Consider the following 24,536-nt stretch of genomic DNA (forward strand, 5'->3'; position numbering starts at 1 on the left):
AAACTAAACTGACAAATCTTCAGAGGTCGTTCAAGCAGACCTTCTGAGTATTTTGGTAACAGGGATCCGTGGTCGCCGTGCGGGATTAGCGGTCTTAGGCGCTGCAGTCATGGACTGATCGGCAAGTCCGGCCGAGGTTCGAGTCTTCCCTTGGGCATCGGTGTGTGTGTTTGTCCTTAGGATAATTTAGGTTAAGTAGTGTGTAAGCTTAGGGACTGATGACCTTAGCAGTTAAGACCCATAAGATTTCACACATATTTGAACTTTTTTTGATACGTGGTCTCTCGCGGCTCGTTATGAAGTTATTGAATCTCGTTTGGTTTCTTGCTCCAGTTAGTTTTGTATCCGTATTGTAGGGAAAATAATGCACAACAGTGCAAATGTCGACGTTATGCACTGTACGTCTTCTTTACATTCGCTTGCGGTACCTACTGTTGACAACAGTAGTATCGATATGAAACTTCCTGGGAGATTCACACTGTGTGGCGAACCGAGACTCAAACTATGAAAACTTTGCCTTTCGCGTGGACAAGTGTTCAACCAACTGAACTACTTAATCACGACTCAGAACCTATCCTCACAGCTTTACTTCCACCCATATCTCCTCTCTTACCTTCCAAACTTCACAGAAATTTTCCTGTGGAACTTGCAGGACTAACACTCCTGGAAGAAAGGATATTGCAGAGACGTGGCGTAGCCACAGCCTGGGGGATGTTCCCAGAATTAAATTTTCTCTCTGCAGTGGAGAGTGCGCTGAGATGAAACTTCTTGGCAAATCAAAATTGTGTGTTAGACCGACACTCGAACTCGGGAACTTTGCCTTTCGCAGGCAAGTGCTCTACCACCTGAGCTACCCACGCACACGTCAGCACCTCTCACAGCTGTACCTGAGCCAGTACGTCTTCTCCTACCTTCCAGCCAGCACAGGATTTTACCTGCGAAACTTGCAGGAACTTCTGGAAGAAAGGATATTACAGAGACGTGGTTTAGCCACAGCCTGGGGGATTGTTTGCAGGTTTGTTTCAAGATTGTTTCCAGAATTCCCTTTCTTCCAACAGTGCAAGTTTCGCAGCAGAACTTCTGTGATGTTGGGAAGCTAGGAAGAGAGTTACTAGTGGAAGTAAAGCTGTCAGCACTGATAATCTCGGTCTGGCACACAGTTTTAATCTGCCAGGAAGATTCGTATCAGCGCACACTCCGCTGCATAGTGAAAATTCAATCTGGAACAGTAATGCCCTTTTTAATATGTTGCCCTCAAGTTTGTATTCAGTATTGCTCGGTTCTACCTAGCTTTTTGCTTTCTGGCAGTGTCAGTTGTGAGTTAACAGTGATACAGAGCAGTACTGTGGACTGGTTTAGTGATCAAAAGTTGGCCGATACGCACCCCGTGTTTGGATTCGCTGAATGCAAAAGAAAAGCGGCACTATGACGTAAAGTTGAGCTGCGACTCCGACCACATCGGATATACTCATCTACGAGAAATCAAATGCCGTGTTTTGTGCAAAGTGTTCTTCGTATGGGTTGGTTAAATGGCTCTAAGTACTATGGGACTTAATGTCTGAGGTCATCAGTCCCCTAGACGTAGAAATTCTTAAACCTAGCTAACCTAAGGACATCACACACATCCATGCCCGAGGCATGATTCGAGCCTGCGACCGTAGCAGCAGCGCGATCCAGGAATGAAACGCCTAGAACCGCTCGGTCACAGCGGCCGGCCTCTTCGTATGGGGCAGCCGCAACTGTATACACAGATGAGGCAAAACATTATGACGACATGCTTAATAGCTTGTTTGTCCGTCTTTAGAAAGAAATACATCACTGATTCTGCGTATCAGGGATCTGATAGTTTGTTGGTAAGTTTGTGGAGGTTCAAAAATGGTTCAAATGGCTCTGAGCACTATGGGACTTAACATCTAAGGTCATCAGTCCCTTTGTGGAGGTATGTGGCATTAGATGCCTACGCACAGGTCATGTAATTCGCGTAAATAACGGGTCGCTAATTTCCGTACGCGGTAATACCGCCCGATATCGACCCTGACGAGTTTCATACGATTTACATCAGCCGAGTTTGGTCACCGATACTTCAACGTGGATTCACTGTAATTCTTCTCAAACCACTGTAGCACGGTTCTGGCTCCGAGATAGTTATACTGCTGAAAGATGACACGGCCGTCGGGGAAGACATAAAGCATGAAGGGATATCTGAAACCTTTTATTCCCGGGTTCGATTCCCGGCGTGGTCAGGGATTTTATCTGCCTCGTGATGACTGGGTGTTGTGTGATGTCTGTAGGTTAGTTAGGTTTAAGTAGTTCTAAGTTCTAGGGGACTGATGACCATAGATGTTAAGTCACATAGTGCTCAGAGCCATTTGAACCATTTTTGAACAAACCTTTTATGAAATATAAGGAATGTTGTGTATATTTCACTCTGGCGCGGCGCGGCGCGATCGCAAATGAATGTGCTAGATCAGTTCAGTATTCTCAAGAATGGTGACAGATAGGCATCTCTACCGAACACTAAAGAAAAATACAATATGATAGCTAAATTTCATACGCAACAACACGTTATATAATATGTACCAAACGCAAAATAATAGCGACCCCTGTTTTTCATTGCACACTTTTCCGAATTTCGCGCAGTGTCTTATTTTCGCGTAAATATCAGAGTATCTGCGACCGTTAACAAAATGATGGGCACGTCATCATGAACCTGAAATATAAAGCTATCAGTAAATCAAAACTGAAATTTTTTGCCTAATAGTTTCTGTAAAATCATGTGAGAAAGATCGCAGGGTGAGCGCCTCCATTCTGTCATCGCTGACCGGCCGAAAGGTGGAAAACACTTATCGGCCTCCCCTTCCCAACAAACGAATGAACTCGCCCAGCCCTTTGGACGAAAACTGGTCACTTAGCATCGCCCACCGTATCCTGCGCGAGATATAACTGCTTCCACAAGGACCAGAAGTGGACCAACACTTTATTGACTTCCTACAACCATTTAGCGCCCAGTGGTAGTTTCACTGTCCTTCTACCTCTTTCCGTAAATGCTCACGACAGTAGCACGTGAACATTCGACCAGCTTCGCCGTTTTTGAGATACTCATTCACAGGCTCTGCCTTCTGTCAGAGTCGCTTATCTCTTCTTCTGTAACAGTAAAACGTATTGGCTGTGTACCATCACAGTGATCGTCTGCTGGTTGGTTGTCTGATTTGGGGGAGAGAACCAAACAGCGAGGTCATCGGATTAGGGAAGGATGGGGAAGAAAATTGTCCATGCCCTTTCAAAGAAACCATCCCGGCATTTGGCAGAAGCGATTTAGGGAGATCACGGAAAACCAGAATCAGGAGGGCCGGACGCGGGTTTCGACCGTCGTCCTCCCGAATGCGAGTCCAGTGTGCTAACCACTGTGCCACCTCGCTTAATGATCGTTTTACACGATTTGCGTAATTTGTGTAACTCTGCTTTCAGAGTGTCGAATTGTTCTTTTGTACTGAAGTCACCCTGTTTTGTTTCTGCTTCTAAGTGTTGTATTTTGTAACCGCAGCGCTCGGAACTATCTTGTGAAGCTTTTAAATACTTAAATCCATGTGTTTGCGACATGTGTCAGTGATTTTCTTCAATTTTTCGTCAACCTCAGTCTACTCTTCTAACAGTGTCTGTGTAGCTGCAATTTCTTCGATCCTTGTAGTGACATTCTTTAACTACTTTAATTCCTCTACTTCGCTTTGAGCAGATCGATGTTTCCTTTTGGTTTCACAAACCAAGCGATTTGCTAGTATTTTGTTGTTTTCTTGTAGTAACTGCTGAGGCAGAGGTCCAAGGTCATTATTCTGCAAAGAAGTCGTAATATTCGTTGGGTGATGAATTGAGTGTTTGTCTGTGTTTTCAGTAACGTCTGCAGTTTCTGAAGAAAATGTTGATCGTCCGTGAGCGGAATCCACAACATTTATTCTGGAATGTTGGGCCTCGTCATTGAAAGAAATATTGATATTCGCAAGAATGTTGCTATCTGTGTTCTGTGGAGTGTCTGTATCAATCGTAGACTGACTGTCTGGGCGGGAAACAGCAGCAGCATGCATTGTTACGTCAGAATTAGACTCCGTCTTATTGATAGATGAATCATCTGAAATCAATGTACTTTATCTATCAAATTTGGCGTATTGCTTTTGTGTGTGTGCTTCGTGACTTGCTATTACCTGTAATATGCGGCATTTTAGCGGTAATAACAAAAAATTAGAACAAATAAAGGAAATGCAATATCTATCCCATTAAGATGAAAAGAAATACAAATGGTTAGCAAATAGCGTAGTGGAAGAGCAAATTTATAAGCAAATGGTAGGCGAAAACAGTGCACTTAATCTGATACGCAAAAATTCACAGAAAATTCGCCGACGCTCTATCCTTCCAGGAAAGACGCCAAGTAAAAGTTATCTTAATAAATAAAAAAAATAGAGAATATTACGTGATTTGCACTTGTTTGCTTTACTTCTGGATTGTCTCTTTCTGAATGCACGGTGTCTTTAGAAAGTAAGCTGTTGCATACCAAGAAAATTCCATTCGTAAAGGGAAAAAATAAGTACATAAGCTAACCTCACATTTACAGTGTTAAGAACTAAATCTTGCTGTGAGGGTGAAAAACAAATATGACTGCGAGAATGTAAATGAATGAACCTACACTGTCTGTTACAAAAAATATTGAGTCTGAACTATAATGAGAATAATTAAACTCAGTGCTCTTAACTGAGCATGTGAAATACGAAACCCGTATCTCCCATATTTGGTTTAGTCGCATCGCAATGGTAAACGCCGTGCAACCGCTCTCGTAGAAAAAAAAAAGAACACGCGCATCTTAGTTTCTGAGCTGATCTCAGTTTCTACTAACTACAGAGAAGCGCGGTAGCACAATGCAGTACAAATTTGGTTCTCAAAAAATTTATCTCACTTAATAAAGAATGTTCATCAGGGTGCTAGAAAATAACTAAGGATAATCTGAGTTACTCTCAAGACAAAAATTCTTCTCAAGAAACTACATTTTTTTTAAAAAATTATTTTCAAAAACATTTCTTGACGCTGTTCCGTTTACAAAATTTCGCCATTGAAAGTTTAGCAAACACTAGGAAAATATTTCATTGCAAATTACAATTACACACATCAAATAAAGTTTTGCATCACCTCGGTTCCGAGAGTTCCGGAACCTGTACAGAAAATTGTAATAGAGATCAACATAAACATCATTTCCGCGCATTTTATTGCTTATGAAAACCACACATTGCATGTCGTACCACCACACAGCGAGACCTTCAGAAGTGGAGGTCCAGATTTCTGTACACAAGTACCTCTAATAACCAGTAGCACGTCCTCTTGCACTGATGCATGCCTCTATGCATCGTGGCATACTGTCCACAAGTTCATCAAGGTACTGTTGGTTGAGATTGTCCCACTCCTCGACGGCGATTCGGCGTAGATCCGTCAGAGTGGTTGGTGGGTCACGTCGTCCATAAACAGCCCTTTTCAGTCCATCCCAGTCATGTTTGATAGGATTCATGTCTGGAGTACATGCTGGCCCCTCTAGTCGAGCGATGTCGTTATCCTGAAGGAAGTCATCCAGAAGATGTGCACGATGGGTGATCTAACTGTCGTCCATGAAGACGAATGCCTCGCCAATATGTTGCCGATATGGTTGCACTATCGGTCGGAGAATGGCATTCACGTAGCGTACAGCAGCTACGGCGCCTTCCATGACCACCAGCGGCGTATGTTTGCCCCACCTAATGCCACCCCAAAACAGCAGGGAACCTCCATCTTGCTGCATTCGCTGGACAGTGTGTCTAAGGCGTTCAGTATGACCGGGTTGCAGCCAAAAACGTCTCCGACGATTGTCTGGCTAAAGGCATATGCGACACTCATCGGTGAAGAGAACGGGATGCCAATCCTGAGCGGTCCATTCGGCATGTTGTTGGGCCCATCTGTACCGTGCTGCATGATGTCATGGTTGCAAAGATGGGCCTCGCCATGGACGTCTGGAGTGAAGTTGCGCATCATTCAGCCTATTGCGGACAGTTCGAGTCGTAACACGACGTCCTGTGGCTGCACGAAAAGCATTATTCTACATGGTGGCGTTGCTGTCAGGGTTCCTCGGAGACATAATCCGTAGGTAGCGGTCATCCACTGCAGTAGTAGCCCTTGGGCGGCCTGAGCGAGGCATGTCATCGGCAGTTTCTGTCTCTCTGCATCACCTCCATGTCCGAACAACACCGCTTTGGTTCACTCCGAGATTCCTGGACACTTCCCTTCTTGAGAGCCCTTCCTGGCACAAAGTAACAATGCGGACGCGTTCGAACCGCGGTATTGACCGTCTAGGCATGGTTGAAGTACAGACGACACGAGCCGTGTACCTCCTTCCTGGTGGAATGACTGGAACTGATCGGCTGTCGGAACCCCTCCGTGTAATAGGCGCTGCTCATGCATTGGTTGTTTACATCTTTGGGCGGGTTCAGTGACATCTCTGAACAGTCAAAGGATTGTGTCTGTGATACAATATCCACAATCAACGTCTATCTTCAGGAGTTCTGGGAACCAGGGCGATGCAAAACTTTTTTTTTCATGTGTGTACTCGAGATCAACATTGGAGACGCATGAAAATTTAATCTAACACTAGAGTCCTCATATTACTGATCAAATTCTTTTTGCCTTTTCAAATCTATTAGCACTGACAGTGACAAAACTTTATGAAAAAGCGAGAAATTCCTGATTTGATTGTCTGGGTTAAACCAAGAATGCCTAAGCAAATGCTGCCGCAATAAAGTGAAATACGTTAATTCGTTACCTTAAATCCCAAACTTCTCAAAACAGTATCTGTCTTAGTAAATGCATAACATTCATTGCGTAATGCTAATATTTCTTTTGTAATAATAATACTTTCCATCAGACCAATAAAATAATTTCCAAGAGCACCATGTTTTGCGTCCCTCCTGTACACGCTCATCGCCACGACACCCAAGTACAGCTCTCTATCTCCTCTCCCAGCGATCACCACTTAACACCTGCGCATCTTCACAGAACGAAGATGATCTGACTAGTCTCTGGGCAGGGCAGCGTCTCTGACAAGACTGTGTGCACATTACAGAATGATACAAATATTACATGCGCGTTCTAAGACATCCGAGAACAAGAAAAATATCTATCAAATTATATACGCACAACTTTCATGTTGTTACCACGTATGTTTTCATTTGAAGACTTCATATAATTAAAACTGTAGGAAGACGGAACACGTTACTTCTTGGGTGGACTTTATCAACTCTTACTTCTATACGTGTATAGAACTAAAGGTTCCACCACTTTAGCAAACGACTAGCTGTTCAATTTAGTACACTGCAGAACACTGTTCGGCAGTTTACACCTCCGTAGAAGCATCTGGCATGGAGCACACTGTAAAAAAAATCCCGTTTATTAGTATGAAAAATAGCTAGCACCACCATGCGGTAGTAAATAGCGGCTAAATACCATCTTCTATAGTGAGGAGGATGTATGTATAATTGGGTATTTTATAAGATTTGTAAGAAAAGCCACGTGCATGTGTTTTTTGTACACTTAATGTTATTCTACACAACAAAAACGCCTACTCAGGGAAGACGTTTTCAGGTGTATAGATGTTAAAGTATGAGCTTTACTATCCTTTTAATGCGAGATGTCACTCCTGAGCGAACATTGCGTCCCACCCAGGTAACTGTACAGAACACCCGAAATAAAAAAAGGTAATGCCAACCAACTGTTAACATTGGTCGTGCATGTTGAGGGTATCTCCGATTCTATCCTGAACTTAACATGGGCAGATCCACCTCTGAGCCCTACCCCTAATCCTGGATTGATCCAACCACATTATAGTCTGGGGCAGTGTTCGGGAATTGATCTACCCACATTCCAGGGTGAGGTTCAGAGGTGGATTCGCCCATGTTAAGTTTATATTAGCGTAGGGGGCATGCTCTTCCAACGTTAACAGTTGCTTGGAATTATACTTTTTTTTTTACTTTGGTTGTCCTACTTTGAAACGCCAAAGAAACTGGTATAGGCATGGGTATTCAAATACAGAGAATGTAAGTGTGCAGAATACGGTGCTGCGGTCGGCAAAGCTTATATAAGACAAGTGTCTGGCGCAGTTGTTAGATCGGTTACTGTTCTACAATGGCAGGTTATCAAGATTTATGTGAGTGTGAACGTGGTGTTATCGTCGGCGTACGAGCGATGGAACACCGCATCTCCGAAGTAGCGATGAAGTGGGGATTTTCCCGTACGACCATTTCACGAGTGTACCGTGAATATCAGGAATCCGATAAAACATCAAGTCCCCGACATCGCTGCGGTCGGCAAAAGATCCTGCAAGAACGGGACCAACGACGACTGAAGAGAAGCGTTCAGCGTGAGAGAAGCGCAATACTTCCGCAAATCGCTGCATATTTCAATGCTGGGCCATCAACAAGTGTCAGCGTGCGAACCTTTCAACGAAACATGATTAAGGAGGCTTTCGGAGCCAGCTCATTCGTGTACCCTTGATGACTGCACGACTCAAAGCTTTACGCTTCGCCTGGGCCCGTCAACACCGACATTGGACTGTTGGCTAGTCATGACTCTCATTTCAAAATGTGTAGAGCAGATGATTGTGTATGCTATGGAGACAACCTCATGAATCCATGGACCCTGATCAAGCTGGTGGAGGCTCTGTAATGGTGTGAGGAGAGTGCAGTTGGAATGATATGGGACCCCTGATACGTCTAGATATGAATCTGACATGTGACACGTACGTAAGCTTCCTGTCTCCTCACCTGCATCCAATCGCGTCCATTGTGTATTCCAGCAGGACAATACGACACCCCACACGTCCAGAATTGCTACAGAGTGGCTCCAGGAACACTCTTCTGAATTTAAACACTTCCGCTGGCTACCAAACTCCCCAGACATGAACGTTATTGAGCATATCTGAGATGCCTTGCAAAGTGCTGTTCTAAAAGATCTCCACCCCGTCGCACTCTCACGGATTTATGGACAGCGCTGCAGGATTCATGGTATCAGTTCCCTCCAGCACTACATCAGACATTAATCAGGTCCATGCCACGTCGTGTTCCGGCACTTCTGCATGCTCGCCGGGGCCCTACACGATATTAGATAGGTGTACCAGTTTCTTTAGCTCTTCAGTGTATATAGTTGCCTGTGTGGGGCATAATGTTTTCTTGCGGGTGACACCTCGCAACACAGGCGAGGCATATCTGCCCACCCGGTAGATGACACTGCCTTGCCAGCGTGAGACGCTGGAAATCCAGGGAAGCAGTTTCGAGTTCCGTTGGTAAACTATGTAACTATCAACTTTGCATTGCTAATTTTATAACATCATCTGCTTTATTGATTCAAATGTGTATACGAGGGTTGGAACTACACTCCTGGAAATTGAAATAAGAACACCGTGAATTCATTGTCCCAGGAAGGGGAAACATTATTGACACATTCCTGGGATCAGATACATCACATGATCACACTGACAGAACCACAGGCACATAGACACAGGCAACAGAGCATGCACAATGTCGGCACTAGTACAGTGTATATCCACCTTTCGCAGCAATGCAGGCTGCTATTCTCCCATGGAGACGATCGTAGAGATGCTCGATGTAGTCCTGTGGAACGGCTTGCCATGCCATTTCCACCTGGCGCCTCAGTTGGACCAGCGCTCGTGCTGGACGTGCAGACCGCGTGAGACGACGCTTCATCCAGTCCCAAACATGCTCAATGGGGGACAGATCCGGAGATCTTACTGACCAAGGTAGTTGACTTACACCTTCTAGAGCACGTTGGGTGGCACGGGATACATGCGGACGAGCATTGTCCTGTTGGAACAGCAAGTTCCTTTGCCGGTCTAGGAATGGTACAACGATGGGTTCGATGACGGTTTGGATGTACCGTGCACTATTCAGTGTCCCCTCGACGATCAACAGAGGTGTACGCCAGTGTAGGAGATCGCTCCCCACACCATGATGCCGGGTGTTGGCCCTGTGTGCCTCGGTCGTATGCAGTCCTGATTGTGGCGCTCACCTGCACGGCGCCAAACACGCATACGACCATCATTGGCACCAAGGCAGAAGCGACTCTCATCGCTGAAGACGACACGTCTCCATTCGTCCCTCCATTCACGCCTGTCGCGACACCACTGGAGGCGGGCTGCACGATGTTGGGGCGTGAGCGGAAGACGGCCTAACGGTGTGCGGGGCCGTAGCCCAGCTTCATGGAGACGGTTGCGAATGGTCCTCGCCGATACCCCAGGAGCAACAGTGTCCCTAATTTGCTGGGAAGTGGCAGTGCGGTCCCCTACGACACTGCGTAGGATCCTACGGTCTTGGCGTGCATCCGTGCGTCGCTGCGGTCCGGTCCCAGGTCGACGGGCACGTGCACCTTCCGCCGACCACTGGCAACAACATCGATGTACTGTGGAGACCTCACGCCCCACGTGTTGAGCAATTCGGCGGTACGTCCACCCGGCCTCCCGCATGCCCACTATACGCCCTCGCTCAAAGTCCGTCAACTGCACATACGGTTCACGTCCACGTTGTCGCGGCATGCTACCAGTGTTAAAGACTGCGATGGAGCTTCGTATGCCACGGCAAACTGGCTGACACTGACGGACTGACGGCGGCGGTGCACAAATGCTGCGCAGCTAGCGCCATTCGACGGCCAACACCGCGGTTCCTGGTGTGTCCGCTGTGCCGTGCGTGTGATCATTGCTTGTACAGCCCTCTCGCAGTGTCCGGAGCAAGTACGGTGGGTCTGACACACCGGTGTCAATGTGTTCTTTTTTCCATTTCCAGGAGTGTAGTTTCACCAGCACCTAATTTGTTTGCAGTGGATTATCACCTGTCTCACAACCATCAGAATCGGTGCATAGTTCTCTATTAAAATAAGACAACATGTCCATGAGGACAGAGAAAGAAGAAAGATAGGTGTCATTAGATCATTAGGAACGGAGAACTTAATCAGATACGGAAGGATGGGAAATGAACGTCGGCCGTGCCCTTTCAAAGGAACCAATCCCTTATTTGACTGCAGCAATTTTCGGATGTAAAATAACTTTAAAACTGAATGGCTGGATGAGGATTTGAACCGTCGTCCTACCACTGTTTCACCTTACTTGGTCTTAAAGATAGATCAACATGTTCCTCTTCCTCAGAAAATTTGGCATCTCTCTGTAGAAGTTCTTCTAATGGCCAAGCTTTACTAAACTCCATCAGTAGGAGCAAAATCTAAGAATACTGGTCACAAAATGCAAAAGTGTATAAATCTTGATGGAGAATATTTTGAAAAACAATAAACCATTTTCGTTGATAAATATTCGTATTTTCATTATTAGGCCAGAAATATATATAGCAGCCCCAGTGTTAAAGACTGCGATGGAGCTCCGTATGCCACGGCAAACTGGCTGACACTGACGGCGGCGGTGCACAAATGCTGCGCAGCTAGCGCCATTCGACGGCCAACACCGCGGTTCCTGGTGTGTCCGCTGTGCCGTGCGTGTGATCATTGCTTGTACAGCCCTCTCGCAGTGTCCGGAGCAAGTATGGTGGGTCTGACACACTGGTGTCAATGTGTTCTTTTTACATTTCCAGGAGTGTATTTATTTACAGAATTTGTAGCAGTTCTGAAGTGAATGCCGTGAAGTGTTTCCTTCAGTTTAGAAATCGAGTTGAACTCACGAGGGCTTAAGTCAGAGGAGTGCAGTAATTGGTATAGCACTTAGCAGCCCCATCAGTCAAACAAATCATTAACAGCTTGCACTGTACGTGCTTGAGCATTGTCCTGCAAAATGATGGTCAGGTCCTGCAGAAAGTGTCATGACTCCTGCCTCTAAGCTGGTCGTAGGTTGTGTTCCAAAAATGAACAGCAAGAAGCCCTTCCCGTTAAATTGTATAGCTTTGAAAAGAGATTACGGTTGCGCTTTCAACTCTCAAGCGGTTCATCGTCATCACCACTATCCATTGAAGTTAAATACAAATCAACTTCATCGGGAAATTAAGTATAATGTGGTCCACGGTCTAGTCACTCGCAAAAGAGAGACTTCATTTTTCTTGCTGGTGTGCGCGGCTGATTTTCTCCCAACGGCCTAAACAAATATTTACAGATAGCACAAAAACAGAGTTCTAATTTTGTTCTGTCTTATCAGAAACTGACATTTCATTACATATCTCCCGCACAGTATATAACGTCTCATCTGTACAGGAAACAAACATCATTTCCAGCAATCGGAAAGGCGACCACAGAAATGTTAAGATTCCGTGCAACGTTCCAATTTCGAATTCCTCATCTGATACGGAGAAAGCGATCATAAGTATCTACAGTTGATAGACGATAATACGATAGTTGTACTGTACTGACATTTAAACCAGAGGTTTTCAAATAAGTAGAATTTTCATTTGTTGGCCACGCAACGTGTATTGAACAAGAAAACTGGTTCCATAGTAACTTAAACGTACCTCTCTAAATTTGGGCTCTGTATTACAATGGCATTTCAGTTTGTGCATCCACAACAAAACTGCGCGCCTTCCAGAACTACTATTTCATCTTTGAAGGGCTCTAAAAATGGCACGATTTCTGTTCAGTGTTATTGTCATAAGCAGTAAGTTTTGAAGGAGGCCTCTCTTCGGGAGAGGATTTTATCGTGCTGTCGAACTACAGATTGTAGCATTTTAAAGAAGGTGTTGCACCTACTTTCTGTTTCTTGCTTAAAGCTTGTTTGCATCCAATTAACGTCACCACTTTTCTTCATGAAATGGACAATATATTTGGCAGCAAAAATAGAGGAAAAAACTACTGCAACCTTATCTATAAAATAATCTTCATTTAAAATGTGTTTCAAGGCTGTGTTGAAAACATGTGTGATTCACGCACAGTCCTGAAAGAATTGCTATACCTTACCTACATTAGTGTCTCAGTCAGTGACTAATCAAATCTTATTAAAACACTGGAGATTTATTCCTAACAATTTGAACAATGTGTCCCCTATGTAGCTCTTAATAAATCCCCCAGATTCTTTTCTTCTCTGAAAAGTGAATTGTCATAGTGGCTAATCTTGATATAAAAAGCACGCAGTAATAGACAGGTAATACAATTTTCGATGTATTTCGACCCACATATCTGCTGTACATACACATGCATTTACGTCTATGGCCTGGCTAATTCTCGGCCTCGAACACTCCCGTATTTCATCGACTTATCTTCCATTGTTTCGTACTACTGTCTTAGGAAGAGGCTATAAGATTCTACGAAGATCATGCAAAAGACCTTGCTCCTCTTCTAGCAGTAATTTATCGTAGTTCGCTTGAGCAACGAAAGGACCCTAATGACTGAGAGAAAGCGCAGGTCATCTCTGTTTTTAAGAAGGGAGGTAGGACAGATACAATTATAGACCTATATCTTTGGCGTCAACCTGTTGTAGAACTATAGAACATGTTTTATACTTAAGAATTATGATGTTTTTGGCGAATGAAACTCTCCTCTGTAAAAATGAACATGGAGTCCGCAAACAGAGATCCTGCGAAACTCAGCTCGCTTAATTCCTCCATGAGACTCACAGCGCAGTAGACAACGCCGCTGAGGTTAATGCCGTGTTCCTTAACTTCGTCCGCCCCGGTAACTGAGTGGTCAGCGCGACGGAATGTCATACCTAACGTCCCGGGTTCGATTCCCGGCTGGGTTGGGTATTTGCTCCGCTCAGGGACTGGGTGTTGTGTTGTCCTTATCATCATCATTTCATCCCCATCGACACGCAAGTCGCCGAAGTGGCGTCAACTCGAAAGACTTGCCCCAGGTGAACTGTCTACCCGACGGGAGGCCCTAGCCACACGACATTTCCTTGACTTCAGGAAAGCATTTGACACCGTCCCGCACTGCTGTTTGGTGAACAACATACAAGCTTAACGAGCATCGGAGCAGATTTGCGACTGGATTTAAGACTTCCTTGTAGATAGAACTCAACACGTCGCACTTAATTAGCCGGCACGGTAACTCAGCATGTTCGGTCAGAGGGTTAGCTACTCTCTGTAACAAAAAAACTGAGTGAATGGATCAACGAAGAACCTAAACGGGTATCATCGGACGTCCGCTCCGAACAAATTCAACTAATAATATAGGGGGGAAAAAACCGGAGCAGTCTGCAGCTCGTGATCTAGTGGCTAGCGTTCCTGACTCTGGATCACGGGGTCCGAGGTTTTATTCCCGGCTGGTTTGGGGAGTTTCTCTGTCTGGGAACTGGGTGTTTGTGCTGTCCTCATCATTTCGTCATCATAATGCATGACAGTGGCTAGATTGGACTGTATAAAAACTGGAACTTTGTGCGGTTGCTGATGACCGCGCAGTTGAGCGCCCCGCAAACCAAACGTCATTAACAGAGCAGAATCGACAGATGTAAAGATAACATGAAGAGAGGGGAGGAAGAATCGGAATAAGGCAGCGCGGCACGAGAAACTGTTGTCAACATACCTGTTCTACTTTAGTTAATGTTAGTTCTAGAAAGGTTTATCACTTCGCGGCGGCTAGTTAAGGCATTTCGTGGCAAATTTACTGTCTGGGACAATTACACTGATGATAAATGACAAACGAAACTTACCTGTCATGTAACTGTTAAAGCGTAGAAGACGTGGTAGCTACGTACAAAATCTGATATTACATTCTGCAGATTGTGGTCTAGTCGGGAGGATTGATGCCTCTGGATCACGGGGTCCTAGGTTCGATTCCCGACTGGGTTGGGGATTTTCTCCGCTCGGGGACTGGGTGTTTGTGTTGTTCTCATCCTATCATCATCATTCGGGGAAAAGGGGCGAAACTGAACAGTGAAAAGGTTGGTAAGTTGTACAGGCGCTGATAACCGCGCAGTTGAGCGCCCCACAACCCAAATATCATCATCATCCTCTGATATTGCTTGCGATTTTGTTGCTTTGTGAAGAGTGTCGTTTCGGATGAAGTTTAAGTTGACATTAACTTGTATTTCATCATTATTTTATTCACTTGTTAAACACAAGGACACTGGCTGTCAATTAAGGCTAAGCTCTCATTCAAATGAACAAACTGGAAACTGTTTTTGAGACAGCGAAAAGACGTACAAAGGATCTGTTTGGCGATTGTGATTGATCACACTTTCAACTATATTGCAAATTTCCAATAAAAGTAGGCAAAATTATGGTTGATCAAGGGCCTGCGAGTGTGAAGTGCGCAGACTGGGTGCAGTGTTGCCCTTCAGGAGTCATCTGAAATCAAAAACAGATAACATCAGTCGAAACTACATTAAATTTATGGTTAGCTTATACCTAACCACAATGAAATAACCTAACATTTAACGACGTGGTGCTTACTCGAACTTCAAATTCGATTTTTGGGGGTCTGTTTCACTCTTTTGTGGCTTTACAAAAGATAATTAATACTAATAAATTTCATATTTTGTATGAATAAGCTCTCAAGTAAAGTTTTTAATTTTCGGAGGTCAAAGGTAGAAGTTAATAGATTGAACCGTTTTTACTTTATGCTGCACGCAGTTTCGAAAAATCATTTCTCGGGAAAAAGCTGTTGTAAAATTTAGGGAAAGCTTTTATATGTATTATTAGTTCAATTTGCGTAAAAACTACAGTTTATTATATATTTTTGGTGTCGGTGAACACAAATCTGAAGTTACATTTTCAGAACTCAAAATGGCTAATCCAATATGGTGGACCAAACATTATGCTTTGACCTGTTTTAACCAAAGCTTGACCAAAAAAGAGTATGCGTTTCTTAAGTTTAGTCTGCATTTCCAGGACCGTTCACCAACCCTTCCTCTAATTCGAATTGTTTCTGGAGAGCAAATTCTCTAGTTCTTGTTGGCGAGAAAAGCCGTTCTGGTTGAGCTGGATATGCTGAGTTCGACAGACTGCACACGTTCTTCGACAGCTTTTTTGGCGAATGTACCTACATGCATACTGCAATATAAACCGTTTTCTGAACGTGCGTCACGACACGACAAATTTTCTAAGTGAGCCTAGCGTCTCCGGCCGAAAGCGTCCCACGGTGGCCATGACAATGCTTCGTACAATGGGCTGTAGAAACTTTTATAACGCACCGATTAAAAACCTTTTCGTCCCAACACTCTGGGCACATACACATTTCAAAAAAATGCAATAGAAATCGAATTTTCGACCATTTTAATGAGAACCTTGCTTTTCACTAAAGCAAAAAAGTCTGCCAACACTTTCTGAGCACTGCTAATTCGAATATAAGCTTTTAAGTTGTAGTCTGTGCGTGTGCTTCTAAGAGTAGACTTCATTCTCATCGCTGTGGAGAAAAGTTGCTCGCACAAGTATGTAGGTCCAAACATCGATATAATCGTATCTGCAAACTTGTGAAACTCTAGAATGAGATTTTCACTCTGCAGCGGAGTGTGCGCTTGTATGAAACTTGTTGGCAGATTACAACTGTGTGCTGGACCGAGACTCAAACTCGGGACCTTTGCCTTTTGTGGGCAAGTGCTCTACCAACTGAGCTACCCAAGCACGACTCACTACCCGTCCCCACAGCTTCAATTTTGCCAGTACCTCGTCTCCTGCCTTCCAAACTTCACAGAAGCTCTTCTGACAACTCTGTTAGCGATTGTCGAAGAAGAGCGGAGAAAATCGCGTAGTAGATTCTGAACTCGTCGATGGCTTGAGCAGCGAAATTATTGTAGAGGAACAATACATAATGCTGTACAACCGTCTGAGATACATACTAGCAAAAGTTATTTGTTAAATCAATTGAATTTTCATGCCATCTTTGGTTTTAAATTAAATATCTTCGACTGCAAACTGGGTCAACAACAGGGCTTAGTCCTGTGACTGCTAATGTTGGGCCCATAGAATTTCTCCCAGCGCCCCCTTCTCCCTCTCGCTAGTAGTTGTGTCCCCACCTCTGCCAATGCCAGCGGACCAACCGTTAATTCAGCCTCTGCAATGTTCTGTCCCATACTCATCTCACTGAAAACTGCCATACAAAATCGGCTCTCAACGGCTCCACATGTACAGATGGCGGTAGTATCGTACACAAGGCATAAAAGGGCAGTGCATTTGGGGGGGGGGGGCTGCCATTTGTACTCAGGCGATTCATGTGAAAGGGCTTGCAACGTGATTACAGTCGCACGAAAGGAATTAGCAAACTGTGAACGTGGAATGGTAGTTAGAGCTAGAAGCAAGGGACATTACATTTTGGAAATCGTTAGAGAATTCAGTATTCCGAGATCCACAGAGGTAAGAGAGTGCCGAGAATACCAAATTTCAGGCATTATCTCTCACGACGGACAACACATTGACCGTCGACCTTCACTTAACGACCGAGGGCAGTGGCATTTGCGTAGAGGTGACAATGCTCACAGACAAGCAACACCGCGAGAAATCGTCGTAGAAACCGATGTGGGACGTACGACGAAGGTATCCGTTAGGACACTGCAGCGAAATTTGGCGTTAATGGACTATGGCAGCAGACGACTGGCGCGAGTGCCTTTCCTAAGAGCACACATCGCCTGCAGTGTCTCATTTGGGCTCATGACCATATCGTTTCGACCACAGACAACTGGAAAGCCGTGGTCTGGTGAGACGAGTCCCGATTTCAGTTGGTAAGAGCTGGTGGTACGGTTTGGTTGTGGTACAGATCCCACGAAGCTATGGACCCAAGTTGTCAACAACGCAATGTGCAAGGTGGTGGTGGCTCCGTAATGGAGTGGGCTGTGTTTACATGGAATGGACTGGGTCCCCTCGTTCAGTTGAGCCGATCATTGACTGGAAATGGTTATGTTCGGACACTTGGAGACCATTGTAGGCCATTCATAGACTTCATGTTCCCAAACAACGATGCAATCTTTATGAATGACAATGGGCCATGTCTCTGGATCTTCTCTATCCCTTCTATCAACCCTATGTGGTACGGATCCCACACTGCTGAGCAGTATTCAAGAAGTGGCCGAACAAGCGTACTGTAACCTACTTCCTTTGTTTTCGGATTGCATTTCCTTAGGATTCTTCCAATCTCAGTCTGGCATCTGCTTTACCGACGATCAACTTTATATGATCATTCCATTTTAAATCACTCCTAATGCGTACTCCCAGATAATTTATGGAATTAACTGCTTCCAGTTGCTGACCAGCTATTTTGTAGCTAAATGATAAGGGATCTATCTTTCTGTGTATTCGCAGCACATTACACTTGTCTACATTGAGATTCAATTGCCATTCCGTGCACCATGCGTCAATTCGCTGCAGATCCTCCTGCATTTCAGTACAATTTTTCATTGTTGCAACCTCTCGATACACCACAGCATCATCTGCAAAAAGCTTCAGTGAACTTCCGATGTCATCCACCAGGTCATTTATGTATATTGTGAATAGCAACGGTCCCATGACACTCCCCTGCGGCACACCTGAAATCACTCTTACTTCGGAAGACTTCTCTCCATTGAGAATGACATGCTGCGTTCTGTTATCTAGGAACTCCTCAATCCAATCACACAATTGGTCTGATAGTCCGTATGCTCTTACTTTGTTCATTAAATGACTGTGGGGAACTGTGTCAAACGCCTTGCGGAAGTCAAGAAACACGGCATCTACCTGCGAACCCGTGTCTATGGCCCTCTGAGTCTCGTGAACGAATAGCACGAGCTGGGTTTCACACGACCGTCTCTTTCGAAACCCATGCTGATTCCTACAGAGTAGATTTCTAGTCTCCAGAAAAGTCATTATACTCGAACATAATACGTGTTCCAAAATCCTACAACTGATAGACGTTACAGATATAGGTCTATAGTTCTGCACATTTGTTCGACGTCCCTTCTTGAAAAAGGGGATGACCTGTGCCCTTTTCCAATCCTTTGGAACGCTTCGCTCTTCTAGAGACCTACGGTACACCGCTGCAAGAAGGGGGCAAGTTCCTTCGCGTACTCTGTGTAAAATCGAACTGGTATCCCATCAGGTCCAGCAGCCTTTCCTCTTTTGAGCGATTTTAATTGTTTCTCTATCCCTCTGTCGTCTGTTTCGATACCTACCATTTTGTCATCTGTGCGACAATCTAGAGAAGGAACTACAGTGCAGTCTTCATCTGTGAAACAGCTTTGGAAGAAGACATTAAGTATTTCGGCCTTTAATCTGTCATCCTCTGTTTCAGTACCTACCGCTTTGACATAAGACCAAAATTTCTTAGGATTTTCAGCCAAGTCAGTACATAGAACTTTACTTTCGAATTCATTGAACGCCTCTCGCATAGCCCTCCTCACACTACATTTCGCTTCGCGTAATTTTTGTTTGTCTGCAGGGCTTTGGCTATGTTTATTTTTGCTGTGAAGTTCCCTTTGCTTCCGCAGCAGTTTTCTAACTCGGTTGTTGTACCACAGTGGCTCTTTTCCATCTCTTACGATCTTGCTTGGCACATACTCATCTATCTCATATTGTACGATGGTTTTGAACTTTGTCCACTGATCCTCAACACTATCTGTCCTTGAGACAAAACTTTTGTGTTGAGCCGTCAGGTACTCTGTGATCCGCTTATTGTCACTTTTGCTAAACAGAAAAATCTTCCTACCTTTTTTTAATATTTCTATTTACGGCTGAAATCATCGATGCAGTAACCGCTTTATGATCGCTGATTCCCTGTTCTGAGTGTAATGTTCTAGATAGTGACAAGTATTCTTGAATGCTGTTTATTTATTTATTTAGCGTGTGGCATTACATATGAACAGCGACTAGCAATTATGTATTACATAGTTTTACAAAATTTTACAAAAATATATTAATTTCATAATTTATAATTCAAAAAATAAGTCTATAAATTAATATCTAATTTGTCGGTCCATTCAAGGGCTGCCTCTGTCCCTTCACAGAAATCTTCCAAGTTCCCATAGTAGGCTCTTCTGCTACGGCTTGTTACAATGTGATGCATCGTCTGGTGTTCATTTCCACAGTCACACTGAGAGGATGAAGCCCTTCCCCACCGGTAGAGTTTTTCAGCACAGATGCCGTGGCCTGTGCGGATCTGCCTAATTGTTTTCCAGGCACGTCGCGTTAGTTCCATACCGGCTGGTCTTGTGTCACTCTTTAGAGGGTCTGATGTTCATCATGGGCAATAGTGTTCCACATTTCTGTCCACCTTTTGTTGATACAGAAAGTAGCTGCCTGTAGCGATTCTGCCAGTAAGACAGATGCCTGCCTAGATTTTAATCGGGTCATTCGGAGTGCAGGAACGTCAGAGTGCGTTGGAAGCTCGGGGATTTTAAGTAATTTTTTGTATTCCTTGAGGAAAGCGTTCTGTCTTCGGAGGTCTGATGGCGCTATGTTGCTTAGAGGTGGTAACCAGTATAGAGGAGTAGATTTGACGCAGCCTGTTATTGTCTTCATTGCTGCATTTAGCTCCACGACAATTTTTCTTGCATGTGTGCTATTGAGCCACACTGGGGCACAGCACACTGTATTCGGCAACAGAATAGACCCGCCCTAAGGCAGCGCAACGCTGTGTCGTAGCTCTTGAGCCCCATTAGGCACCACTCAGCTTCTGTATGATGCTATTGCGTGATCTCAGTTTTGCTGCGCTGTTTTCTATGTACTTCCTGTAAGAGAGGGTTCTGTCAAGAGTCACTCCTAGATATTTGGGAGAGTCTTGGTGGTGAAGAACCTGACCATTGAAGGTGACATTCAACTTCGCATTAGCCATTCTGTTGTTAAGGTGAAAGCAGCTGACTTCAGTCTTCGTTTGATTTGGTATCAGTCTCCACATTTTGAACTATTCATCTACTGTGCTCAAATCTGTGGGTAGGATCTCCTCACCAGCTTCAAGAGTTCTCTGTTGGGTGGCCAAGGCCAGATCGTCTGCATAGATGAACTTCCTTGACTTTGTTTCAGGGAGGTCAGATGTATACAAGTTGAACAGGAGTGGCGCCAAAACTGAGTCTTGAGGAGGACCAGTATGAAGTTTCTTCTGTCTGCTTAGTTGGTTGCCAAGGGCTACTTGGTAGTATCTCTCACATAGCATGTTGTTTATGAACCTGATTGTGGTTTGGCAGTGTATGACACTGACGAGTTTGTACAAGTGTCCTAGTCTCCATGCTGTATCATAGGCATCTCTAAGATCAACAACAGCCACTGACGTTTTAAGGCGATGTTAGAATCCAGCTTCTATGTGTGTAGTTAAGCTGAGCACTTGGTCTGCGCAGCTTCTGTTTGGTCTGAGTCCTGCCTGATCAAAAAAATGGTTCAAATGGCTCTGAGCACTATGGGACTTAACATCTACGGTCATCAGTCCCCTAGAACTTAGAACTACTTAAACCTAACTAACCTAAGGACATCACACAACACCCAGCCATCACGAGGCAGATCAAAATCCCTGACCCCACCGGGAATTGAACCCGGGAACCCGGGCGTGGGAAGCGAGAACGCTACCGTATGACCACGAGATGCGGGCCCTGCCTGTTCCATGGGAATAACTTCACGGATCTTTGGATTGATTCCGTTAAGGATTACTCTTTCCAAAAGATTGTAGGAGCAGCTCAGGAGGGCGGTTGGTCGATAGCTAGCAGTTTTATTTGCTGGTTAACCCGGCTTCAGTATTGCTATGGTTTTTGTTTTTTTGAAGGCTTTTTGCATGTTCCCTGATAGCATAATATTAGTGAAGAAACTTGCAAGCCATCTACGAGCCCTGTTTTCACAATTTATGAGGAACTCAGGGTGTATCCCATCAAATCCTTGAGCTTTGCCTTTTTTCATTTCTTTGATTGCTGCAGTGGTCTCATCTACATTGAAGTCTCTGGAGTACTCTGATTTGTTGGGTGCCTTCTGCTTCAGGTTTCTAAGCTTTTTCTTAACCATTCTTGTATATGGTTTATGTGGGGGTGCTTTGAAGAGAGAACTTACTCTGTTCGGAATCTTGAATGCTGATGCAATCCGATAGGTGACTGACATGAAATAGTGCTTAGTGTTAATAGCGCCGTGCTACGTCGATGTAATGTCTCAATGCAGTCTTCCGTACTAAGGATGATAAGTCAGTGAATCTGGGGCGAAACGCTGAGTGCGATTGCTTAAATAGACGCGCCGAACAACCAGAGTCGTGGCCAGCGAGGTCATGTGAACTTAGCGTCCTCTGGTGTCGAGCATGCGTGGCGTCCCCAACGGAGACAGGAGGGATAAAGAGTCCGCTCGTCGAGGCCCTACTGTGCCGTCACTCAGTAACGGGTCACTTGAGACCATAGGTCCCTTATGCCAAGATACTCAGAAGATATACCTGAACAACGTTAAGTTTGTCAGTGGAGTTCTGTCTCTCTATGCATATACTATCTTGGTCCAACCGTGCTTCTCTTAGGCGTGGCGGCATCTGGTTTTCATACAGCCCACCAGTCACTGACAACTCTGCATCCAACCAGGGTGTGATTCTTGTCACGGCCACGAGACGTTTCTCCATACACACAAAAACACATTTGCAACATTTATTTTACAAACTTATCATTCCAGTAACAATAGCCACTCGCTTCTTGTCTATTCTTCGATGAACACGACTCACGGATGCTAGAATGCACGTTAGTCACGCGCAGGCGGGCTGTGAGCTGTGACGTCACTATCAACCATCTCGCCACACAGCGTTGCATTGAAAGCTTATACGCACATGGCACATTCATGTTTAGCTCATTTTCCATGTTTTAATGTAATATAATTTTTTTATTATTATTAGGTTTTATATTAGTGTATTTTTGCTATGGTCGGTGAAATACTGGTACACAGCCTCCGAAGAACGTCATTCTCTTTGCCTGTAAATCTGCATTCTTTTGCCTAAGGTCTTTTACTTCTGTTTCCGTTATTTATAATTGTTGGCGTAAGCACGCATTGTCGCATTTACAGCGGTGTTCGTTTTCATGGTTTACATTTTGTCTAGTAGGAATTTCTTCATTAGTGAGTAATATGTGATTCTTGAGTTTCTCCCGGCGTATTTGATAATCAAAATATCCACGGGTGTACTGCCGGTCTACAGTGTCCAACGGGCACAATATTTCGGCGATCATACATGTCGCCATCATCAGGTGAACTGACGGACTGAGCTCCTGTAAACGTGCCGGTACGGAGATCCGTACGCTATGGCTGCTCACGGGGAATTGGGTTCGGCCGCGACGGCGGCCGATTTAAATACCCTCCGCCCGCGGCGCTCTCCCTCCGCCGTCAGCGCCCCGCGCCACGGTCGCACGGTGGAAGAGAGTGCGACGGCGTCTGAGATAACGTCGGTGTGATGGCTCTGTCCGCCGTGGTCGTCACAACTATGCGTTTGCTCGATTTACTCTTGATTAACCCAATCGCTAGTTCCCAAGCCATGCTAAGACTATACGCGACGGTACGCATAGTCTGACCAATATACGACTTGCCACATTGACACGGAATCTGGAACACGCCAGCCTTCCTCAAACCGACGTCATCTTTGGCGCTCCCCACCAGTGCACGAGTTTTATTCGGAGGACAAAACACAGTACCGACCCGCTGTTTCTTCAAAATGCGGGCGATTTTCCTCGACAGTGCGCCTGTATATGGAATAAACGCAGTGCCTACCTCCTCCCTCGTGATTTCATCCATCTCCACAGGTTGTGCTGTAGAGGTTGGGTGGAGAGAACGTTGAATCTGCCACTCTGAGTACCAATTTTTTTCGAAATACAGTTCTCAGATGTTTCAATTCCTGGGGTAGACTCTCTGCGCAGAGATGGACTCTTATTTACGGTACTTTGCTTCTGTGCCCAAAGGTTTCTCTCATTAATAGGCTCATTACTATGCCCTAAAGCAGCACCGGAGGATGGTACATTTAGAGTTGGAACAGCATCCATCTTCAGTCTGCGTTTCGCACTAATATTCAACAGTTCACTTTTCAAATCCCTTTCATAATCCTAATCAGTATAATGTATTGGGCAGACACGAGCATTTTCACCTGCAAAAGAATCTGTATGTTTACAAGGATTTATACATTTGTTTTTCATCTAATTGTTTTTAGGAAATATATGAAAAGTAATTCCTAACTTACTTATTTGTCTGCTGTGATTAGTACAACTGGCTATCACACATCAAGCCATTATTTTTCATTTAAAAACTTACCCTTTAAAGTCCTTCAATATACTGATAATTGCAGTGGAACTCTGTACTCTATCGCCTGTCACTAACAAAAATTCACACTGCCGTATACAACCTTGTTTTCGCACGTAAACTTAATTATAACATAGTTCGTTACCGCAATATCGGGCTACTGAGCGCTAGTTGGGTTTACTGTGAGCTGCGATATCAGCGGCTCGGCTTGCTACTGCGCATACACCTCGTGATCCCGATGTTAACAGACGGGACATTACAACTGGTTTGAGGAGCTGCACTATACCTGTGTCCGGACTGAATACCACAGCAGTAACAATACCATGCTTAGTGTCTACTATTGTGGTTTACATCCATTTGATTTGTATGTTTCATTCACAGTGTTACAATTTTCATGACCTGTTGTGTATCAGC

The 24,536-nt window shown here is 44.6% G+C and overlaps 1 protein-coding gene across 1 annotated transcript in view; it reads left to right on the forward strand.

Annotated features, from left to right (window-relative positions):
• LOC126298975 (uncharacterized) overlaps nucleotides 1–24,536 on the forward strand; it is a 974,877-nt gene that overhangs the window by 653,888 nt on the left and 296,453 nt on the right. The window lies entirely within an intron of this gene.

Source organism: Schistocerca gregaria, chromosome X (assembly GCF_023897955.1).
Source record: "Schistocerca gregaria isolate iqSchGreg1 chromosome X, iqSchGreg1.2, whole genome shotgun sequence".
In the NCBI taxonomy this organism is placed as follows: domain Eukaryota; kingdom Metazoa; phylum Arthropoda; class Insecta; order Orthoptera; family Acrididae; genus Schistocerca; species Schistocerca gregaria.